A 19,644-nucleotide genomic window follows, 5' to 3' on the forward strand; every position below is an offset into this window, starting at 1 on the left:
CCGTTGGGGACAACCCCTCCTCGAATAACATTTGTATGGGTTCAGAGTCCAGTTGCCACCCTAGGCGGTGAACTATCATGGCAAAGCGCGACCAGTAGTCCCTAACTGACTGGCTCCCCTGTTTACAGTTCATCAATTCCCGCTTTGTCACACTTTGTTGTACATCACTGGAAAACATTGCGTCCATTCCCTGGAAGAATTTCCTCAGGTCCTGCATGGCGGCATTCTGCGTCGCCATAAGGGGCCTGACCCATTCCCTGGCCCCATCTTGCAGGTGACCCACAATATATGCCACCCTCGCCGCATCGTCTTCAAAATTGTCATGCTGCAGTTCCAATGCGTACTCTATTTCCGTTTGGAACGCACTATAGTCTTGCGGCTTCCCCCCAAATTTGTGCACCAGTCCCGGTACCTTCCTTGCTATGGGGGTGGGCCTGACCTGTGCATCTTGAGACCGCCTTTCGTCCAGCCGCGCCGTCAGAATGGCCACATGCTGCTCCAACTCTCGGTTCCTCTCCACCAGAGTTTGCCCTCCAGCTGCTCCCTCCTGGGCGCTTGCTTCTCCGGGTTTGCTCATGATGCTGCCTGCCTGCTGCTGCGCACGAGCAACTTTCAGGGACTGACGGATTGCTGTAATGAGTATGAGTTACTCGTGCGTAAACTGGTGCCTCTCTAGGCTAATTTGCCTTGTTAAACCTTTCTGACTGCACAGCCCTTTCTCATCATGACTGTCTCAGTCACTAGCAGAATCCGTCAGTGGGCGTTTCTTGAATCTCTTCCAACATAAGAGTTGTTTGACACCCAATCTCCTCCGCCTCTCACTGCGCGGGAGCCTTCTGTGCAGGGAGGGCGTGGGTAGCGGAGGACCTGTCCCCTCCTCACTGAGGTCCAGTGAAGAGTCCTGGAGCCCTCTCTCCAATTCCCCCATCTGCCCCCCTCTATCCCTGGCGTTGCGCTGATTTGCTTCCCCCTCTACTGAGCTGTTTCTCCCCCTGCTGCTGGGTCCTTCGCCAGCATCATCCAGGAGCCTCCCCTTCGCCTCTCGCTCCGATGTCAGTTCCCTGACACCCACATAAAGTGCAGGAAAATGATCTGTTCTGGAGGTTACCAAGGCATGGACAAATGTGGCCAGACATAGGTTTTCTGGGTGTAGTCTTGAACATATAGAACCAGCAGAAAGAAGGATATTCAACTGAACTTTGAACTAAGCCCTTAATTCTATTTCAAAAATTACATGAAGCTTGGTAAATACCAACAAACTCTCCCCTGCCATCATTGAATAAACTACTCCTCTTGCCTCAGTTGAGCTCATTTGGAAAAAGTGAATCATAGGCTTAAATGTTCCATTGAAATCAATGGGAGTTAAGAGTGCTGAACTTTGGCCAAGCCATATAATGCACCCTTGTGTTCCAGTTGTGCAGCATATATCTCCTGTGTAACAGAGCCAGTGTGATGTAAACTGTGCTGGACTTCAAATGGGACTCCTTAGGTTTTATCCCCACTCAGTCACAATGCCTAGTTTTGTTGGGGAAATGTGCCATGTGTACTACTCTCAGCTCCTAGGATTTAATTGATTTGATTTATTGTATTACTATTCTGCTTTTCACTCACAAGATTTGCAAAGCGGCTTGCAAACAATAAATAACCACAACATAATAGAGCATCACAAATGCAACGTAAATTATATAGCATAATTAACAAATCACCAGTGAAACAATTAAAAATTGTTAGTAAAACAATTACAGTGGACACTCGGGTTGCGAACGTGATCCGTGCGGGAGGCACATCTGCAACCCACAGCATCCGCAACCCACAGTGCCGCATCTGCGCACCCGCGGGTTGCGATTCGGTGCTTCGGCACATGCGCTGAAACCCATAAGTAACCCGTTCCGGTACTTCTGGGTTCGGCGCAGTGCGCCACCCGAAATCGCACAACCCGAAGCGTCTGTAACCCGAGGTATGACTGTACAATCTGTCAAACACTATTAACAAAAAACAAAAAAACCCCAAACCCCTAAAAATAAGCTAAACAGCACAATTACAACAGAAGTCATATAGGATTCACGATACTATAATTTGTTCATAATCTATAAAACAGCGTTAGTGACATTAACAAAATAGTAGCCGGGGGGACGGGGACGGGGACGGGGACTAAACGCTGCTGAATTCATACACATACTTCCCTCACTCCTGTGACTTGGAGGAAGGGCAAAATAAAAATGGAATCGTAACATCATCATCACCACCATCCTGTTGTTGTTGTTGTTTAGTCGTTTAGTCGTGTCCGACTCTTCGTGACCCCATGGACCAGAGCACGCCAGGCACTTCTGTCTTCCACTGCCTCCCGCAGTTTAGTCAAACTCATGCTGGTAGCTTCGAGAACACTATCCAACCATCTCGTCCTCTGTCGTCCCCTTCTCCTTGTGCCCTCCATCTTTCCCAACATCAGGGTCTTTTCCAGGGAGTCTTCTCTTCTCATGAGGTGGCCAAAGTATTGGAGTCTCAGCTTCAGGATCTGTCCTTCCAGTGAGCACTCAGGGCTGATTTCCTTAAGAGTGGATAGGTTTGATCTTCTTGCAGTCCATGGGACTCTCAAGAGTCTCCTCCAGCATCATAATTCAGAAGCATCAATTCTTCGGCGATCAGCCTTCTTTATGGTCCAGCTTTCACTTCCATACATCACTACTGGGAAAACCATAGCTTTTACTATACGGACCTTTGTTGGCAAGGTGATGTCTCTGCTTTTTAAGACGCTGTCTAGGTTTGCCATCGCCTTCCTCCCAAGAAGCAGGCGTCTTTTAATTTCGTGGCTGCTGTCACCATCTGCAGTGATCATGGAGCCCAAGAAAGTAAAATCTCTCACTGCCTCCATTTCTTCCCCTTCTATTTGCCAGGAGGTGATGGGACCAGTGGCCATGATCTTCGTTTTTTTGAAGTTGAGCTTCAGGCCATATTTTGCGCTCTCCTCTTTCACCCTCATTAAAAGGTTCTTTAATTCCTCCTCACTTTCTGCCATCAAAGTTGTGTCATCTGCATATCTGAGGTTGTTGATATTTCTTCCGGCAATCTTAATTCCGGCTTGGGATTCATCCAGCCCAGCCTTTCGCATGATGAATTCTGCATATAAGTTAAATAAGCAGGGAGACAATATACAGCCTTGTCGTACTCCTTTCCCAATTTTGAACCAATCAGTTGTTCCATATCCAGTTCTAACTGTAGCTTCTTGTCCCACATAGAGATTTCTCAGGAGACAGATGAGGTGATCAGGCACTCCCATTTCTTTAAGAACTTGCCATAGTTTGCTGTGGTCGACACAGTCAAAGGCTTTTGCATAGTCAATGAAGCAGAAGTAGATGTCTTTCTGGAACTCTCTAGCTTTCTCCATAATCCAGCGCATGTTTGCAATTTGGTCTCTGGTTCCTCTGCCTCTTCTAAATCCAGCTTGCACTTCTGGGAGTTCTCGGTCCACATACTGCTTAAGCCTTCCTTGTAGAATTTTAAGCATAACCTTGCTAGCGTGTGAAATGAGTGCAATTGTGCGGTAGTTGGAGCATTCTTTGGCACTGCCCTTCTTTGGGATTGGGATGTAGACTGATCTTCTCCAATCCTCTGGCCACTGCTGAGTTTTCCAAACTTGCTGGCATATTGAGTGTAGCACCTTAACAGCATCATCTTTAAAAATTTTAAATAGTTCAGCTGGAATACCATCACTTCCACTGGCCTTGTTATTTGCAGTGCTTTCTAAGGCCCGTTTGACTTCACTCTCCAGGATGTCTGGCTCAAGGTCAGCAACCACACTACCTGGGGTATACGAGACTGTTGGAATTCTGCCTGGTCAGAGGAATGTGCCACAGCGTAGGCACCGGCAGATATTCCTGTCGACCTCCCCGCGTCTCCCAACCTCTGCTGATAAGCAGGCGAGGTCCGGCGATTCTTCTCAGATGTATGAGAGGAACACACCGTTCTTCCTCTCTCCCCTTTGGTGTCCCCAGGGAGGGGAAAGAAGCAGACAGAAAACTATTTACATCATTTATTTCTGCCTCTTACATCAGTACAGAGAATCATGTCTGCACTCAACAACAGCAAGAAGAAACCCCACCCAAGTACATCCAGTACGGGTCATATGACACACACACACTGAGCTAACATCCGGTGCTCAGTACAGAATGGACTGCCCCTTTGTTCCCATGGCAACAGTCACAAACATCCTGTCTGGCTTTCCAGCCACAAGCAGCTGGCTGAGCTGCTAGAGCCTTTGCTTGCTGCAGCATTGGTGCTTTATGGTAACATAGACATCCATATCTTTCTGGTATAATTCCTCTGTGTATTCTTGCCACCTCTTCTTGATGTCTTCTGCTTCTGTTGGGTCCTTACCATTTCTGTCCTTTATTATGGTAATCTTTGTACGAAATGTTCCTTTCATATCTCCAATTTTCTTGAACAGATCTCTGGTTCTTCCCATTCTGTTGTTTTCCTCTTATTTCTTTGCATTGCTCGTTTAAGAAGGCCTTCTTGTCTCTCCTTGCTATTTTTTGGAAATCTGCATTCAATTTCCTGTATCTTTCACTATCTCCCTTGCATTTTGCTTGCCTTCTCTCTCCCGCTATTTGTAAGGCCTCATTGGACAGCCATTTTGCTTTCTTGCATTTCTTCTTCATTGGGATGGTTTTCGTTGCTGCCTCCTGTATAATGTTGCGAGCCTCCATCCATAGTTCTTCAGGCACTCTGTCCAGCAAATCTAAATCCTTAAACCTGTTCCTCACTTCCACTGTGTATTCATAAGGGATTTGGTTTAGATTGTATCTTACCGGCCCAGTGGTTTTTCCTACTTTCTTCAGTTTGAGCTTGAATTTTGCTATAAGAAGCTGATGATCTGAGCCACAGTCAGCTCCAGGTCTTGTTTTTGCTGACTATATAGAGCTTCTCCATCTTTGGCTGCAGAGAATATAATCAATCTGATTTCGATGCTGCCCATCTGGTGATGTCCATGTGTAGAGTCGTCTCTTGTGTTGTTGGAAAAGAGTGTTTGTGATGACCAGCTTGTTCTCTTGACAGAACTCTATTAGCCTTTGCCCTGCTTCGTTTTGATCTCCAAGGCCAAACTTGCCAGTTGTTCCTTTTATCTCTTGATTCCCTACTTTAGCATTCCAGTCCCCTATAATGAGAAGAACATCCTTCTTTGGTGTCACTTCTATAAGGTCTTGTAAGTCTTCATAAAATTGGTCAATTTCAGTTTCTTCAGCACCAGTAGTTGGTGCATAAACTTGGATTATCCTATACCAGAGCAAACCAGCAATTCTCCCCACCCCAGGGTGGCTTCCCACTCCTCCAGGGGAAGAGCCATACCTCAGTGGTAGAGCACCTGCTTCCTATGCAGAAGGCCGCAGATTCAATCCCTGGAACCTCCAGTGCACCACATCTGAAACCCTGCAGAGCTGCTGCCAATCAATGTAGACAGTACTGAGCTGGATGGACCAATGGTGTGACTGGATATAAGGCAACTTCCTGTGTTCCCTATGCAATAAGCCTCCCGCCTCATCTTCAGTGCAGCCGCTGTTAATGTAGTGCTTTAAAAATAAATAAATCACTTTTTCATGTCATAGGAGGTGGGGGGAAGCCCTCAGGAGATGCCCCAGTTCAGCATTATTGTCTGTAATGCATGCAGACTGGAGAAGAAAGCCGCAGTCCCTGTGATGATATATTATTACCTTAGTCACACCACAGTGTCATTAATTATTATTTGTAAATGAAACGGGATATTTTAGACGTTAGGGAAATTAACTGTTTTCCTGTAGCTGTAGACCATGTATCACATACTTGGACACATTGTGAGCTGAGGCAAATTAGTCAAATATGTTTATTTTGTAACTGTCGCAGTGCAAAAGATCAGTTATTCTAGGGGCCAGGTAGCCTTAATAGTGCGATGAGGGTTTCCCCAACTTTGAATGTGGGTGCACGAATCTGTCACTTTGAGTTTCTCTCTGTTTCCTTTTTCTCTCCCATTCTAAGATTCAGTTCTACACATTTCAACATCAGTTTGTGATTTATTTTTTAAAGTCCGGTATATTTGAATATTCATTAATATCTGTTGAAATAATGGGTAATACCCAGCGAAATTCTACTCAGAGTAGACCCACTAAAATGAATGAGTCTCAATTAATCATGTCTATTAACCTCAATTAGTCTGCTCTTGAGTGCTCTATCCCCCCTTCAGGAAGAGTGTAGAACTAAGTGAAATAAATGGTACGTTGTTTGAGCAAGCTCTGGAATTATTTTTCACATTTTCTTCCACTGGGAAAATCTGTGCCACTTCAGATTATCATGTATCTGAGTGGGAAAACTGGCAGTCTGGAGCAAGGGCTAATGGGATATTATCTTTAGCGCTACTGTAGATAATCCACATGCAGCAGCTACAAATTTCTGAGATGAGTGTCTGAGACTGTGGCCTCTTTTTCTCTGGTGACACACAGCCTCTCTTGCTCTCTGTAGCAAGACTTCCAAGCACCTGACAGATAGCTGTACCACGAGCTTGTCTCAGTTTAGATTAGGGGCAGATGTTCTGTTCTTTGTCACTTTTGCGACTGCTCAATCTACCCCCCTTTTTTTGGTAGATTGAATAAAATGCATGAAAGATTTGCATTTAGATTGTCCTTTAAATTGCATTTAATATGCATTCCTCCCCCTTTGTAAGCTTTTTCAATGTATTTCACCTAAAAAATGTGCATTTTCTTTGAACTGACCCTTCATTACAAAATGATCTGATTGATAGTTGTGTTCCAATTCACATGTAAATCTGGGAGTGTTGAATTATGTCAGAACCAAATAAATTTCTCCTCCATCCCTCGTTCAGATTGTCGTGTGTGGAGTTCTGTGTGCAGTTGTGTATGTCTTTGTTTCTCACAACCTGACTATATATGTTATGTTTCACACACAGAGAGCCAAAGAGCTACTTTTAAACAGAACACCAGAGGTACTTTGCCACAGTTTTTTATTTTGGTCAAGGAAGGGTTGTTAAGTGATGACTACACCCCTAGGTTCCGTTAGTCAAAATCCAAAATGTTGCATTTCCAGTCCTTTTTAACAGTCTAGGTATGTTTAATGTGTAACTTCTAATGTCAAGTCCTGACCTTTAAAGTCTGACAAAGCAACTAGGCATCTTCCGCACAACCCTAATCATTGAGTAATAGAGGCAGCCAAGGATCTAGGCAGAGTTTCTTTTTGGACATCGACAGCAGTTCAATACACAACCTTTGGAAACTTTTAAAAATGCCCCTGCTGAGGAAATGTGACTGAGGACATTAATTGCTATCCCTGGTGTTGTTCGTCTCTCTATCTTTCTCCAAGGATCAAATTAGTGAAGAGGAAAGGATTGATTTGATACTAAGAAAACTGTGTTGTTGCTAGCCATGCCTGCTGAGTTTTCTGGGTCGTGCTGTGTGGCAATCACGACCCATTAGCTTTTACAAAAGGCCTGTTCCCAGTTGAACTGAAAGCTTAGTTTGTTGAGACTTTTGGGAGTCTTGGCTGAGAGTTTCCTTGAGGGCTACACTACAATGCAATCATGTATAATTTGGTGTGTGTGTGAGCAAAAAATAGCTACCGGGAGTTGCAGTTTTGGGGATGGATGGGAAGGGAGTGCTTAGCCTTAGATTGTTTCTCTCCCTGCTGCAAGGGTAAAAGTAGTTGATGCAGATATCTTGAGGTTAATCTTGCCCTGCCACCCCCCTCTCAAGACTGCAGCCCCTTGCAGCTCCTTACTATTTCTCTTTTAAAATATGACACAACCTGTAGAACAGGTGTGTCCAACTTTCAAGAGACTGAGATCTGCTCCGACTATAAAAAAACTGGCAGCGAGCTTTTTGTTGAGCTTTTTTGTGGCGGGTCCAATGATCTACCGTGATCTACCACGGACACCCCACAGTCTACCAGTAGATCACGATCTACCTGTTGGACATCCCTGCTGTAGGCTAAAGGTTAACATCCTAAAGGTAAAGGTAAAGGGACCCCTTACCATTAGGTCCAGTCGTGGCCGACTCTGGGGTTGCGGCGCTCATCTCGCTTTATTGGCTGAGGGAGCCGGCGTACAGCTTCCGGGTCATGTGGCCAGCATGACTAACCCGCTCCTGGTGAACCAGAGCAATGCACGGAAATGCCGTTTACCTTCCCACCGGAGTGGTACCTATTTATCTACTTGCACTTTGACGTGCTTTCGAACTGCTAGGTTGGCAGGAGCAGAGACCGAGCAACGGGAGCTCACCCCTTCGCAGGGATTCGAACCGCCGACCTTCTGATTGGCAAGTCCTAGGCTCTGTGGTTTAACCCACAGTGCCACTCGCGTCCCTGTTAACATCCTAATGGCGTGCAATTGCCTTTAAAGTGAGGTTTGGCCCTGAGATGCAAGGAAGTAATGGCTGCCAGCTTGGGTGGCTTTAAAAGAGGATTGGACAAATTCATTTTGTAAGTAAGGTTGTGGGGAAAGTGCCTGAGGTGCCCACCATTTCTCTAAGCGAGATTGATTTCTGGCCAGTTGCTAGTGCCAGGCCTGCTCTATCTCAAGGAAGTTCATGAGAACCAGTTGTGCCAGTAGAATCTCGGTGATATAATTCTGATGCCAGAATAAATTCCTCTTCTCCCCCCTGTCCTAGTCCCATGCCTTGAGGATTCCCACCAAACCAGAGCTGGCACTTCTATAAGATACTAAAAGCCAGCTTTGCATTTCTGCAGCCTGGAAAAACTCAGAGAAGGATGTTCCTAATTTTCCACTCTTAAACACATCTGCTCAGTGTTCAGACCACAAAGTACTAAAAGTATATTGTGGAACATGAAGCAAAACATCACACACAAATTAAAGACCCACTTTCTTACCCACCCACCCCTCTCGAGAAAATCACATTTCTCTTCCAAATGAAACTGTTATCAAAGGTATTGCTTAGCCAGCCTAGCAGCAGATTTGGAAAAGGTTGAAGCCTAGTGCTAAGGTGGTATCCAAAAGTAGACTCAGCTGGCGTAGGGCAGAGGCCTGCAACCTGACTGGTCCTAGGCATATTTCCTTGGAAACAATTCAAGGGACTTATTTCTGAATTAACTGAGTTTGTAAGGATGTGAATTGTCATCTTGGCCACTTGATAGTCTTTGGCAAGCACTGGCTCCTTAACCTCACCCCTACTCCCTTCATTTGCAACATGGAGGCAAGATTTGCCTACCTTCCAGGGTTGTTTTGAGGCTGATGAAGAGGGAATATGTTATAGGCTTTACATATCATTCTTTCTATTTCTGGTGTTTGGATTCTCAGTGCTGTTACTTATGTTATCCAAGATTGCGCTGTTTGCACACTAAAGGGAAGAATGTGGAGGCTTTGGGGAAATTGCAAGTGTACCAAAAGTCTATGGGGCGGGGAGGAAACTATAATGAATGGTTGAATGGCCATGGAGAGCTGACTGTCTGTTGGGTGCCACCCCCACCCCCACCACAAAACCCTGGGAAAATGGAATGGAGTAACTGGAATCCTGAACAGGGAGCACTCCGTGCTGCAACATTTTGTTGCAGCTCCCACTAGTATTTTCCAAGTGCTAAGCTGCTGTTGTGAATAATGCAAATGCTAACAAAGTAATAATATTTCCCTATCCTTCCTGTAAATGTGTTATTCTCCTGTGATCAGCCATAAGGGGACTAGTAAAAGGAAGTAATTATTAATTCAATTAGAGGATGAAGGGCAAAACGTACAGTCTGCCATTGGGAGATGACAGCGACAGATGAAGAATGGGCTGAGGGACGTTCATAGTGGGGAGATGAAGAAGCTTCCCTGTCTCTTCTGTCCAAGCTGACCTTGGCCTTTGCCACAAATGTGCTTTTGCTTATGAAACATCCCTTCAGAGCGGCTTCTATTTAGATAGCAATATATTTTGGGATCAGAACCTTGATGTCAGTGTGGAGGTTAGGATGCCAGAAGAGACACACAGTGGGAGCTTTCAGGTCATTTGAATGCATTAAGTATTTACAATCGGCTGAGCAGCTGGAGAAAAGAGACGTGGCCTCAAGGGCCCATTGGAAGCTGAAATCCTTGGAGCAACATCTCCAGAGCATAACAGTCTTTCTAAATGTAAATGGAACGAAGGTCCCCCAGGGTGAAGGTCCTAGCAATAGGACAAATGTTGTTTGGCTTTCTGCTACCTGAGTGTCATGTTTTAAAAGCAATATTTAAAGTAGTGCCATTCTGAGCAGCTCCTAGGTGCCACATAACATTATTTCTGTAGTTGTCAACGTTAGAAATGCTGAAAACATGAACACTCAAGAGCTGGTGCTTTCCCCCCCTAAAACATAGTCTACTACCATCTTGTTATCCAGATAAAAGGAACAGACCTTAAATAGCTAATATTAAGTGTGATCAGATCTTCTTTTGCTATCAAAATGCTCATCTTGTGATTGTCGAAGCACCAGTCTAAATGCTGCAGGACAAAATATAAGAAAGCTATAGCTGTGAGCTGTCCATGTTATAAAAAATATCCTTTGCCCTGGTCAGTTTCACCCATGCGAGCTACATATCCCCCCCCCCCCCAATTGGCCATTTTAACTATGTTGGAAAATCCAAAATACATAAATGATCAAGATGCACAGGAAATAATGAGAAACCTCTTTTAATGTGGTTTCGCTAAAACAAGTCCTGTTCCAGTGATCTTGCTGAACCGAGAACAGAAAGCATTGGCCTCTTATCTAGTCTTGCCTGCTGTGACTGGCAAGAGCTCTCCAAAGTCTAAGAGGCAGATGTCAGGGACTCTGAACTAGGGATGTGGGGGGGGGGGGAAGAGTATGAGTTAGCGTTGAAAGGAGAACATACCAAATTTGCACTTTCCAGAATGATATGTGAATGGAAACAGCCAGCCTCCAAAATTCGCACTTCTCCAAATATTGCAGTGAAGCTCTCCAGCCAAGTCATGTGCCCAACAGTGCAAAGACTAGAGGAAAAGGTGCATGCAAATGCATTTAACAGTGAAAATAACATACAGAACGCACTATAGTAACAAAACTTGCTTTGCAAAAAATGTGTATATTGGGAGAAATTCATGCTGAAATGCTGGTTTTTAATTGCAGACTGGACGTGGGGAAACGAATGTCAGGTCAGAAACTGAGAAACAGAGATTGAAACTGACATCTGTTGTGAGCTTAACCCATATGCCCAACGAAGTCCTTGGGTTGCGCCACCAACCCTCTGAAGCATGGCTCCTTGGTATCCATACAGATGGTTTTCCTTGTTTCTCAAAACTTAAGTTCATACGCATGAGAGGGGGCAAGGAGTTGTTGCTACTGCTTGCCCTTCTCCAGCTTTTAAAAAATGCATCTCCTTGGCCATTTCAAGGCTAGAATGAGGAGACATTCTCAGATAATTGGAAGGGAAGCAGCTGCAGTTCATTGGTATGCTGATCTGTCCCCAAATCCTACTTCCCATTGCTGAAGCCTCTTTACCAGGGGTCAGCAAACTTTTTCAGCAGGGGGCTGGTCCACTGTCCCTCAGACCTGGGGGCGGACGGACTATAATTTGAAAAAAAAAAAAATGAACAAATTCCTATGCCCCACAAATAAACCAGAGGTGCATTTAAAACAAAAGGGCACATTTTACTCATGTAAAAACACGCTGATTCCCAGACCGTCGGCAGGCTGGATTTAGAAGGCGATTGGGCCGGACCCATGGGCTAGGCAGTGTTTTTCCAGCCCTATGGTGAATAATAATCTTTGGGTTTCCTTTACTTAATTCACAGAGTTTTTGGCTTACTTTGGTAGGCTCTAGTCTATTGTAGGCATTTGGAAAAAAAACTATGGCAGAGTGTAATGATCTTGAAACAAAGTGTAAATGATCTTGAAAGAAAATACATGGGGCAAAAGAATGAACCTTTAATCTGTTTCAATAAATAATTGATTCTTGCTCTTCCTGCCGTTATCAGTGTAATTAAATCTGTGAACCAAGGTATCTCTTCTTGGGATATTGACTCTTTCTAAATAGCGGCTGCTCAAATATTTCCATTTGCCAGCACTGTGCTTTTAAAATAAGATGCTGCTACAGCCCAGTTAATAAGGCATTCTGAAATGTTACACGCTTCCGAGGGAAAGTTTAAAAGTAACCCGAGGGAAAATTAACCAGCTCTTGTGGATTGGATTGGTGGGGACCATGTATCTTTTCTGAACAAGTTTCGATATACGCTCTGGTTGCTTTAATGTGTACATTTGGGTCCCTGCAGGGCATGGCGTATGGTTCCGTATTTACACCAGTCAGTTTGCAAGCAAAACAACTGAAGGCGTGTGGCATTTCTGAGGGATTAATGACTGCCTTAGAGGAATAAATTGCTCAAAGCCATTAACCCTGGGAAGTCATTTAATCCCCAGAACATGGCCTGTGCCTTAGTCGTCATGGCTGCTATTTTGAGAAAGAGATCCCCCCCCCTAAAATAAATAACTGAAGGGAAACAGCATGGTTGTGACCTCATTTGGGAGAGCTCAAGAGTGCCTTATAAGCCTTCTCGATGCTGGGATGTAAGGATTTCTGAATGGCACATCTGACTTGGTAGTGATGCCAATTTTGTCATGTTTCACTCAAAACAGTGGTGTCTTTGATACAGTGGTACCTCTGGTTAAGAACTTAATTCATTCCGGAGGTCTGTTCTTAACCTGAAACTGTTCTTAACCTGAGGTACCACTTTACCCAATGGGGCCTCCCACTGCTGTTGCGCCGCCGCCATGCAATTTCTGTTCTCATCCTGAGGTAAAGTTCTTAACCCGAGGTACTACTTCCAGGTTAGCAGAGTCTGTCACCTGAAGCGTTTGTAACCCGAAGTGTTTATAACCCGAGGTACCACTGTACTCTTGTTTTTGTCAGCCCTGAATAGTGGGTTCTCAACATTGCCACTTCTGTGTCCTCTGAGATGCAACATTCCCAATACACATATTAGGATGCCATTTTTTGCTTTTCTCAGTTTCTCTGTTTTCCAATCTTAAATTCCGCTCTCCACATTTCCACACTAGTTAGCATTAAAAAAAAAAAAATCCCTCATGAAAATTCACCAGCATTTAAGTGATGATTTCTCCCAATATACATTTTTCTCTTTGAAAATTTTCCTAAGGTTCCAATTCTTGCAAAGCGGTTTTCCTAGATATAATACATCTGTATGTTATTTTCACTCATATATGCACTTTAATGCACACTTTACCCTAGTATATGCATTTTTGTACACATTAATTCTCAGAGAAGTGTGAATTCTGAAGGATGGCTGCGTTTTGGTTTGTATATTGTTCCCAAAAGTGTAAATTAGGTAAGTTCATTTTTAAATGCAAACTGAATCAAGTCCCTCTGTACCTTAACTCTCCCTCTCATCAAATGCCTCAAGAAATGAAGAGTATTTTTTCTTAGTGATAAATAGCAGTGGGAATGTTTCTGACTCTGCTGGATAGATCTTTGCTGAGAGCACCAAGGTTGCAGGTTCGATTCCCATAAAGGACAGCTACCTATTCCTGCATTGCAAGGGGTTGGGCTAGATGATCCTCAGGATCCCTCCAAACTTTATAATGCTATGAAACATTGAACTGTTGGTGTGCTTAGAAAGAGTATATATTTAGGTGGCGGGAGGGTAAAAATCCAATTAATCAGGCCTCTAGCTTTTAACTGTCTATGACCTTTCTGCATAAGTGGGATGTTTTAATGATTAAAAAAAAAAAAAGAATTGGCATATATATATATATATATATATGTTTTGCTGGTTTTAAGGTGTTATTGTCATCACATAAAATATTGTAGGTCTCCTTGAGCTGCCATGGCAAAAAAGAGACTAGAAAACTTAATAGGAAATGATAATGATAATAATATACTTTCTGTCTGAGTTCTTCAGCTGTTCCAGCAGAAAGTTTCTGCAACTTCTATTACTAAATGTCATTTTTTATTGCATAATAACGCCCTCCCTGCTTCTGTTTCAAAAGCAGAGAATAATTTCAGCTCTTCCCTGGGTTTCTTGTGGGTGTGAGCAATTTTTTCATTGGCTTGTCGGTCCTTTTTATATCCCCCACCACTTAAATATTTTCATTCCTTGATAATCTTAGGATGCTTTCAGACACAGTGCTGTATTTTGTAGGGGATGGCTATCCTGTTGCCCTCCATATGTTTCTTTCTGGACACTGGCAGCCCCAGGTAGCCTGGAGCCGGGGGTCAGGGATGAGAGGAGTTGTAGTTCAAGAATAACTGGATTGCTGCAGTTTCCCTATCCCTGTGTTGGAGCAACTTCTGCTACCACCCATACTGAGCCTGTTAAGCTGTGGGATGTGTGGATTCGTGCCCTGAATGTGGTGCATGCTCTGATTTAGGTCACCTGCTAAACAATATTCATGGACTACCTGAGGGAGGAAAGCAAGGGAAAGATGAATTGCACAGATTGTGAACCAGCAAGGAAAGAAAGTGATTGGAAGCACCTCCTTTGAATTCTTCCTCTTCCCTACCAGTGTTGTTGCCTGGAGTGATATTGAAAAGGCTCTTTGCCTCCTCACACTCTAAAATCCTATCTAGTCTCACATCTTTGATATTAGCAGTATGTATGTACTGAGGCCACGAATAGCCGTCTACTTTATTTCAGACTTCAGAAATTCTATTGCATATGTAACGATGATGTGTTGCTGCCCAGTGACATTCCAAGTATGATGAAGTACGTCAATGGACTGGCTTGTTTTTCTTACAGAAATGACCAAGGAAGAGGGTGGGGCAGGGAATGAGGGGAACCTCCACCCAGGGTTCTGACTATCTGTCTGTGTGTGAATAATCTGGACATTCCTCAGGGATGTTTGCCATCTCTGCTATGAATCAAATGACCAGGCAGTTAAAATAATTTAGAAAAGTCCTGTACAATTTCCAGAGAGGTAGCTGCGGTGGTATGTTCAGCAAAAGCAACATAAAGTGTTGTGGCACCTAAAAGACTAACCATTTTTTTATTGTGGCTGGGACTGGGGGTATTGGATTCAGTTTGCATTAAAAGGTCAAACTACCTAATTTGCTTTCCTAAGCAAATGTGAAGCAGAACATGGCCATCCTTCAAAATTTGCACTTCTCCAGCCAGGTAATGTGTATAAAAATGCGTAGGCTAGGGTAAAGTGTGCATATACATCTGCATGAAAATAACATACAAAATGCAGTATAACAGGGAAAACTTAATTCTTAGGAAAAACTGTTTGGTTAAAAATGTATATATTAGGTAAAATTCCATACGAACACGTGCATTAGATGAAATTCACACTAAAATCCTGTTGAACTTTCACAAAAGGTTGAATTTGCAACTTTTTTTTAAAAAATGGCAAACTGATGTGGAGAACTGAACTTAAGATGGGAAAAATGAGAAACCAAAATTGGCAGATTCTCTCTAATAATAGCACAAGTGTTGTTGGGAAAAGGCGCTTCATCAGAAACATGAAGTGCAATCCTAATTTGCAGGGTATGCTAATTTGCACATGGTTGTAATGTGTAACATCTCAGTTAGAGCTAGTTACTTATATTTAATTCATATCATTTATATACTGCTTTACACCATAGCTAGAATGTGTGCAAAATAAGTATGTGCCACTTAATGGCAATCTGGAATGCGTTTTCGTTTTCTTCTGCAGTGGAAGCAACTTGTGTCTGTCACAGCTGTTGGAGAAGAATAGAATGATATATGAGTATCACGCAAATAATATGCCCTTAAATATTTGACACAGGAAATAGTTTTCTTCTGCTTCTTCATACGGGGTGAGCATTGCACTCTAGAACTGACACTTTCAAAGTGGCCTTATATTAGATGTTTTGAGTTGGAATGCTCTGATTCTAAAGAATCAGATGGGATGCTGAAACATCCAGTTTTGTATTATTTTATTTAAACAATCTCTGTAACACTTGGGACGCGGGTGGCGCTGTGGGTTAAGCCACAGAGCCTAGGACTTGCCGATCAGAAGGTTGGCGGTTCGAATCCCCACAACGGGGTGAGCTCCTGTTGCTCAGTCCCAGCTCCTGCCAACATAGCAGTTCGAAAGCACATCAAAGTGCAAGTAGATAAATAGGAACCGCTCTGGCGGGAAGGTAAATGGCGTTTTTGTGCGCTGCTCTGGTTCGCCAGAAGTGGCCTAGTCATGCTGGCCACATGACCTGGAAGCTGTACACCGGCTCCATCAGCCAATAAAGCGAGATGAGCGCTGCAACCCCAGAGTCGGTCACGACTGGACCTAATGGTCAGGGGTCCCTTTACCTTTACCTTTTATGTAACGCTTAACTGCAATAGTGAACTGAAGAAGAAATACAATACTGAAAAAGTAAAAATGGATAAAAATGATAAAATCTAACTTTGGTTAAAATGCCTGCTGGGAATAATGATGATGATGATGATGATGATAATGATAATGATGATGGGCTTCAGTAGACCCTGGAAGTTCAACAGGAAGTCTGACCTCAACTGGAAGGAAGTTCCATAAAGCTGGGCCCACAGTACTGAGCTAACACTAACAGTGACTCAGCAAAGAGCTCAGTAATCAGTAATATAAGGAATTAGGTGGTCCTTGAGGTGTCCTGGACCCAAGTTATTAAATGCCTTGTAAATTAATACAAGAACCTTTTGTCAGAGGAAGCCCATTTCCTGTGGTGGACAAGAAGATAACCTCCCTATCAAAAAGGAAGTCACGGAAACAGCCCCACACCAGTCTTGTGGTATTAAGGCTGGCGGGTTGGCTAGTTCCAGCAATCCAGCTATGACCTGGAGAAGCATTTAGTTTTCAACAAAGGGCAACCATCTCTACTTAAGCTTGAAGTGGCCCATCATTAATTTATTCATTGAGTACCAAGTGCCAGGCCATTAATCGAGATGAACTAAAATGACACTAATGTGAATGTAATGGGACTCTCAGAATTTCCTAATTAATTTATGCTGTACTATTTGAAAGGGGTTAAGGATGCTCTCATCTTGTGTTCTGATGTGCTATTAAACAAAATGTAAAAACGTGGGGTTTTTTTTGGGGGGGGGGTCTTCATTGAAGAGCCTAAAGAGCAGAGACAAGTGGCAACAGTTATCTAGTTTTTCATGCACCTGTCAACATGAGAAGCAAGAAACAGCACACAACCCTGGTGGAATTTCCCATCTTTTAGTGGATGCAGTGGATCTGTCTGTACTGTGGATCAGTCTATAGGGCTAGAAGATAAACACTTAGGCTGTAGGACACTTAGGTTGTAGGACAATGTAACCAGAAGTGTATGAGGAGCAAGCATCAAAACACACTGAGGAATGGCAATGACACCTTACACATTGCATTGGGAGAATATAGGTTCCTTTCCCTTCTTATTACAGAAGGACATGCCAATTTTGATTCTCTTCATTTTTCCAATCTTAAATTCAGTTCACCACATTTTGCAGCAATTTGCAATTTTTTATCCTTATGAAAATTCACCAGCATTTTATAGTGTGAATTTCTCCTAATAAACACATTTTTATATGCAGTTTTGAATCGTGTACACATTTTTGCAAGCAATTTCCCTTAATATGCATTTTTGTATAATATTTTCATGAATATCTTTTTACGGATATTTTTATTCACACAAACGCATGCATTTTTTGTACACCTTTCTTGGTTGGAGAACTGTATCGCAAAAATGTGCAGATTTTTATTCTTCTAGCTGTGTTTTGGTTTGCATATTGTTTTGGAAAGGGCTTTTAAAGATTCGGCTTTAAACATGGACTAAATTGAATTTCTCCTCCACTTTGTCAGATTTAAATCACTTGCCACTGCAAGCATTCCACAGCCTCACTGTTTAGTGCCAGGAATACCCTGCTTCAGGGCTACGACACCATCTCATCTTCTTCTGACAAAGTGGGAACTGGGGCTCTTGTACATGATCAGTATGGGGAGGGCCTTAGCTCAGTGGTGCAGCACATGTCTTGTATGTGGAAGATCCTGGGTTCAAGCCCTGGCAATTCCACCATCCCAACACCAACATCCTTGCTGTGGTTGGTTGCCCCAAGGTTGGGGCTGCTCAAATGCCCCAGTGGGACTGCCGCTGCTACAGACTTGGCACTCCTGATGGTGCACCCAAGCTGCCCTGACCTTTCCACAGTCCAGCCCTCTCCAGTAAATCAGCAGCAATGCTGGTGTCAGGAGGGTGGCGCCATCCCACCCCACATGTCACTGCTGGATAAATCCGCATTTGCTGGTGATACAGAGGTCTCCTATCTCCATGTCACAATGCCACCACCTCAAGGATCTTCCATTTTATCCCTATATCACATGTCTTCCAGGAGGCCTAGAATGTGACCTAGTTGCATGGACAGCCAGCCTTGGAGAAAAGGAGGTGGGATAATCAAAGGAAGAAATAAGCAAACAAACAAACAAACAAACAAACAAACAAACAGAAAGAGGCCTCTGGAAGCCATATTCTTGGCTGTTGCTAATGGTGTACAAATCTAGCTTTTTAGTATTGAAGCTCTTTTCCCTGAGTCTATGAGCAGAAAAGCCTATAGCTATCTCCACAACTCAGGAGCACAAAATACAGGACTGAATAAAAAACCAGAGATAATTCATCCTTTTAACTTGGCTCCAATAGTATTACTACTCCTGTGTTTGTTTGTTTTTGCTTTGCTCATTAACTTTGAGTGTGTTGACAGGCTCTGAGCATAGCAGGGGATTCACAAGAACCATTATTGGAAATGAACACATTTGTCTTCTGAGGTATAGATTACAAGAAGAAAAGCAAAACTGAGTTGCTTAGTTTTTTGTTTTTTAACCATTCATCATTTTTCATAACTGACTTAAAAATAAACATTTATTATATATGAACATCCTCCCAGGAGGCTCACAATCAAAAGGACTGATCATATCTACTGCAACAGCTTCAGCAGTTTTATAGCATCAGGTGCTACCAGAACATTTGCTGGTGGTATCCTTGTCATTACCTAGACACAAAAGATTTTACACAAAAAATCTAAGTAGCTGGAGTTAGCCAGTGAACGAAAGAGATCTGATGGGTAGCACATTAGATATGGACCTGGGCTTGAATCATAACCCAACCTAAACCTCCACTTGTATGCTATATTTATGGAAAAATTGCCACTTGATATAATAAAAAGCTCTATGTGGTTTACACAGAAGCAATGGAAAAACTTGACAAGAGGTATGAGCACCCCTTTTTCTCAAGCAGAGGAACTCTCAGGAGCTCACTTCAGGTTCCCAGTCATTCCTTAGAAGCCACCCCACAACTGACATCAACTGTGTTGATGGGGAAAATGGACCTGTGGGCCAAATTTAGACCCTTGGCAGGCCAGGTTTGACCCACGGGTAGCACAGGTTCTCCATTCTGGCATGATACACATGAAAATGGGAATGAGAGTCATGTATTTGATGCAATTGCTTACCATATTGTTGGAACTCAAATTATCATTTGTAATGGTAGTACCATACAGGTCTTATATTCTTCTCCACGTACTGCTGCTAAGCATCTCATAGTTCCCCCATGGCAGCATTCTTCTAGGAAGGCTACCTTTATAATAATTCCATTTTGTTTTATTTTTTTCGTATATCAGTTGGGTGGATTGAGAGTTTGCAACCCTAACGGTCTGTTCGTAAGATATCTCCATTCTTCCCGTGGCTTTCCTCCCTGCTTCAGAGCAA

At 43.3% G+C, this 19,644-nt stretch overlaps 1 protein-coding gene and 1 long non-coding RNA gene across 8 annotated transcripts in view; one reads left to right on the forward strand and one right to left on the reverse strand.

The window, feature by feature from the left end:
- Window positions 1–19,644, forward strand: part of CHST11 (carbohydrate sulfotransferase 11) — a 213,341-nt gene that overhangs the window by 103,694 nt on the left and 90,003 nt on the right. The gene's annotated exons all lie outside the window — the stretch shown is intronic.
- LOC308457727 overlaps window positions 1–19,644 on the reverse strand; it is a 36,359-nt gene that overhangs the window by 15,827 nt on the left and 888 nt on the right. Inside the window, exon 2 of the long non-coding RNA XR_013977087.1 lies at window positions 10,835–10,952. This is a non-coding gene — a long non-coding RNA (uncharacterized lncRNA). The remainder of the gene's footprint in view (window positions 1–10,834; window positions 10,953–19,644) is intronic.

The sequence above is a fragment of the Podarcis pityusensis genome, assembly GCF_964106645.2.
Source record: "Podarcis pityusensis genome assembly, chromosome: 10".
NCBI lineage: Eukaryota > Metazoa > Chordata > Lepidosauria > Squamata > Lacertidae > Podarcis > Podarcis pityusensis.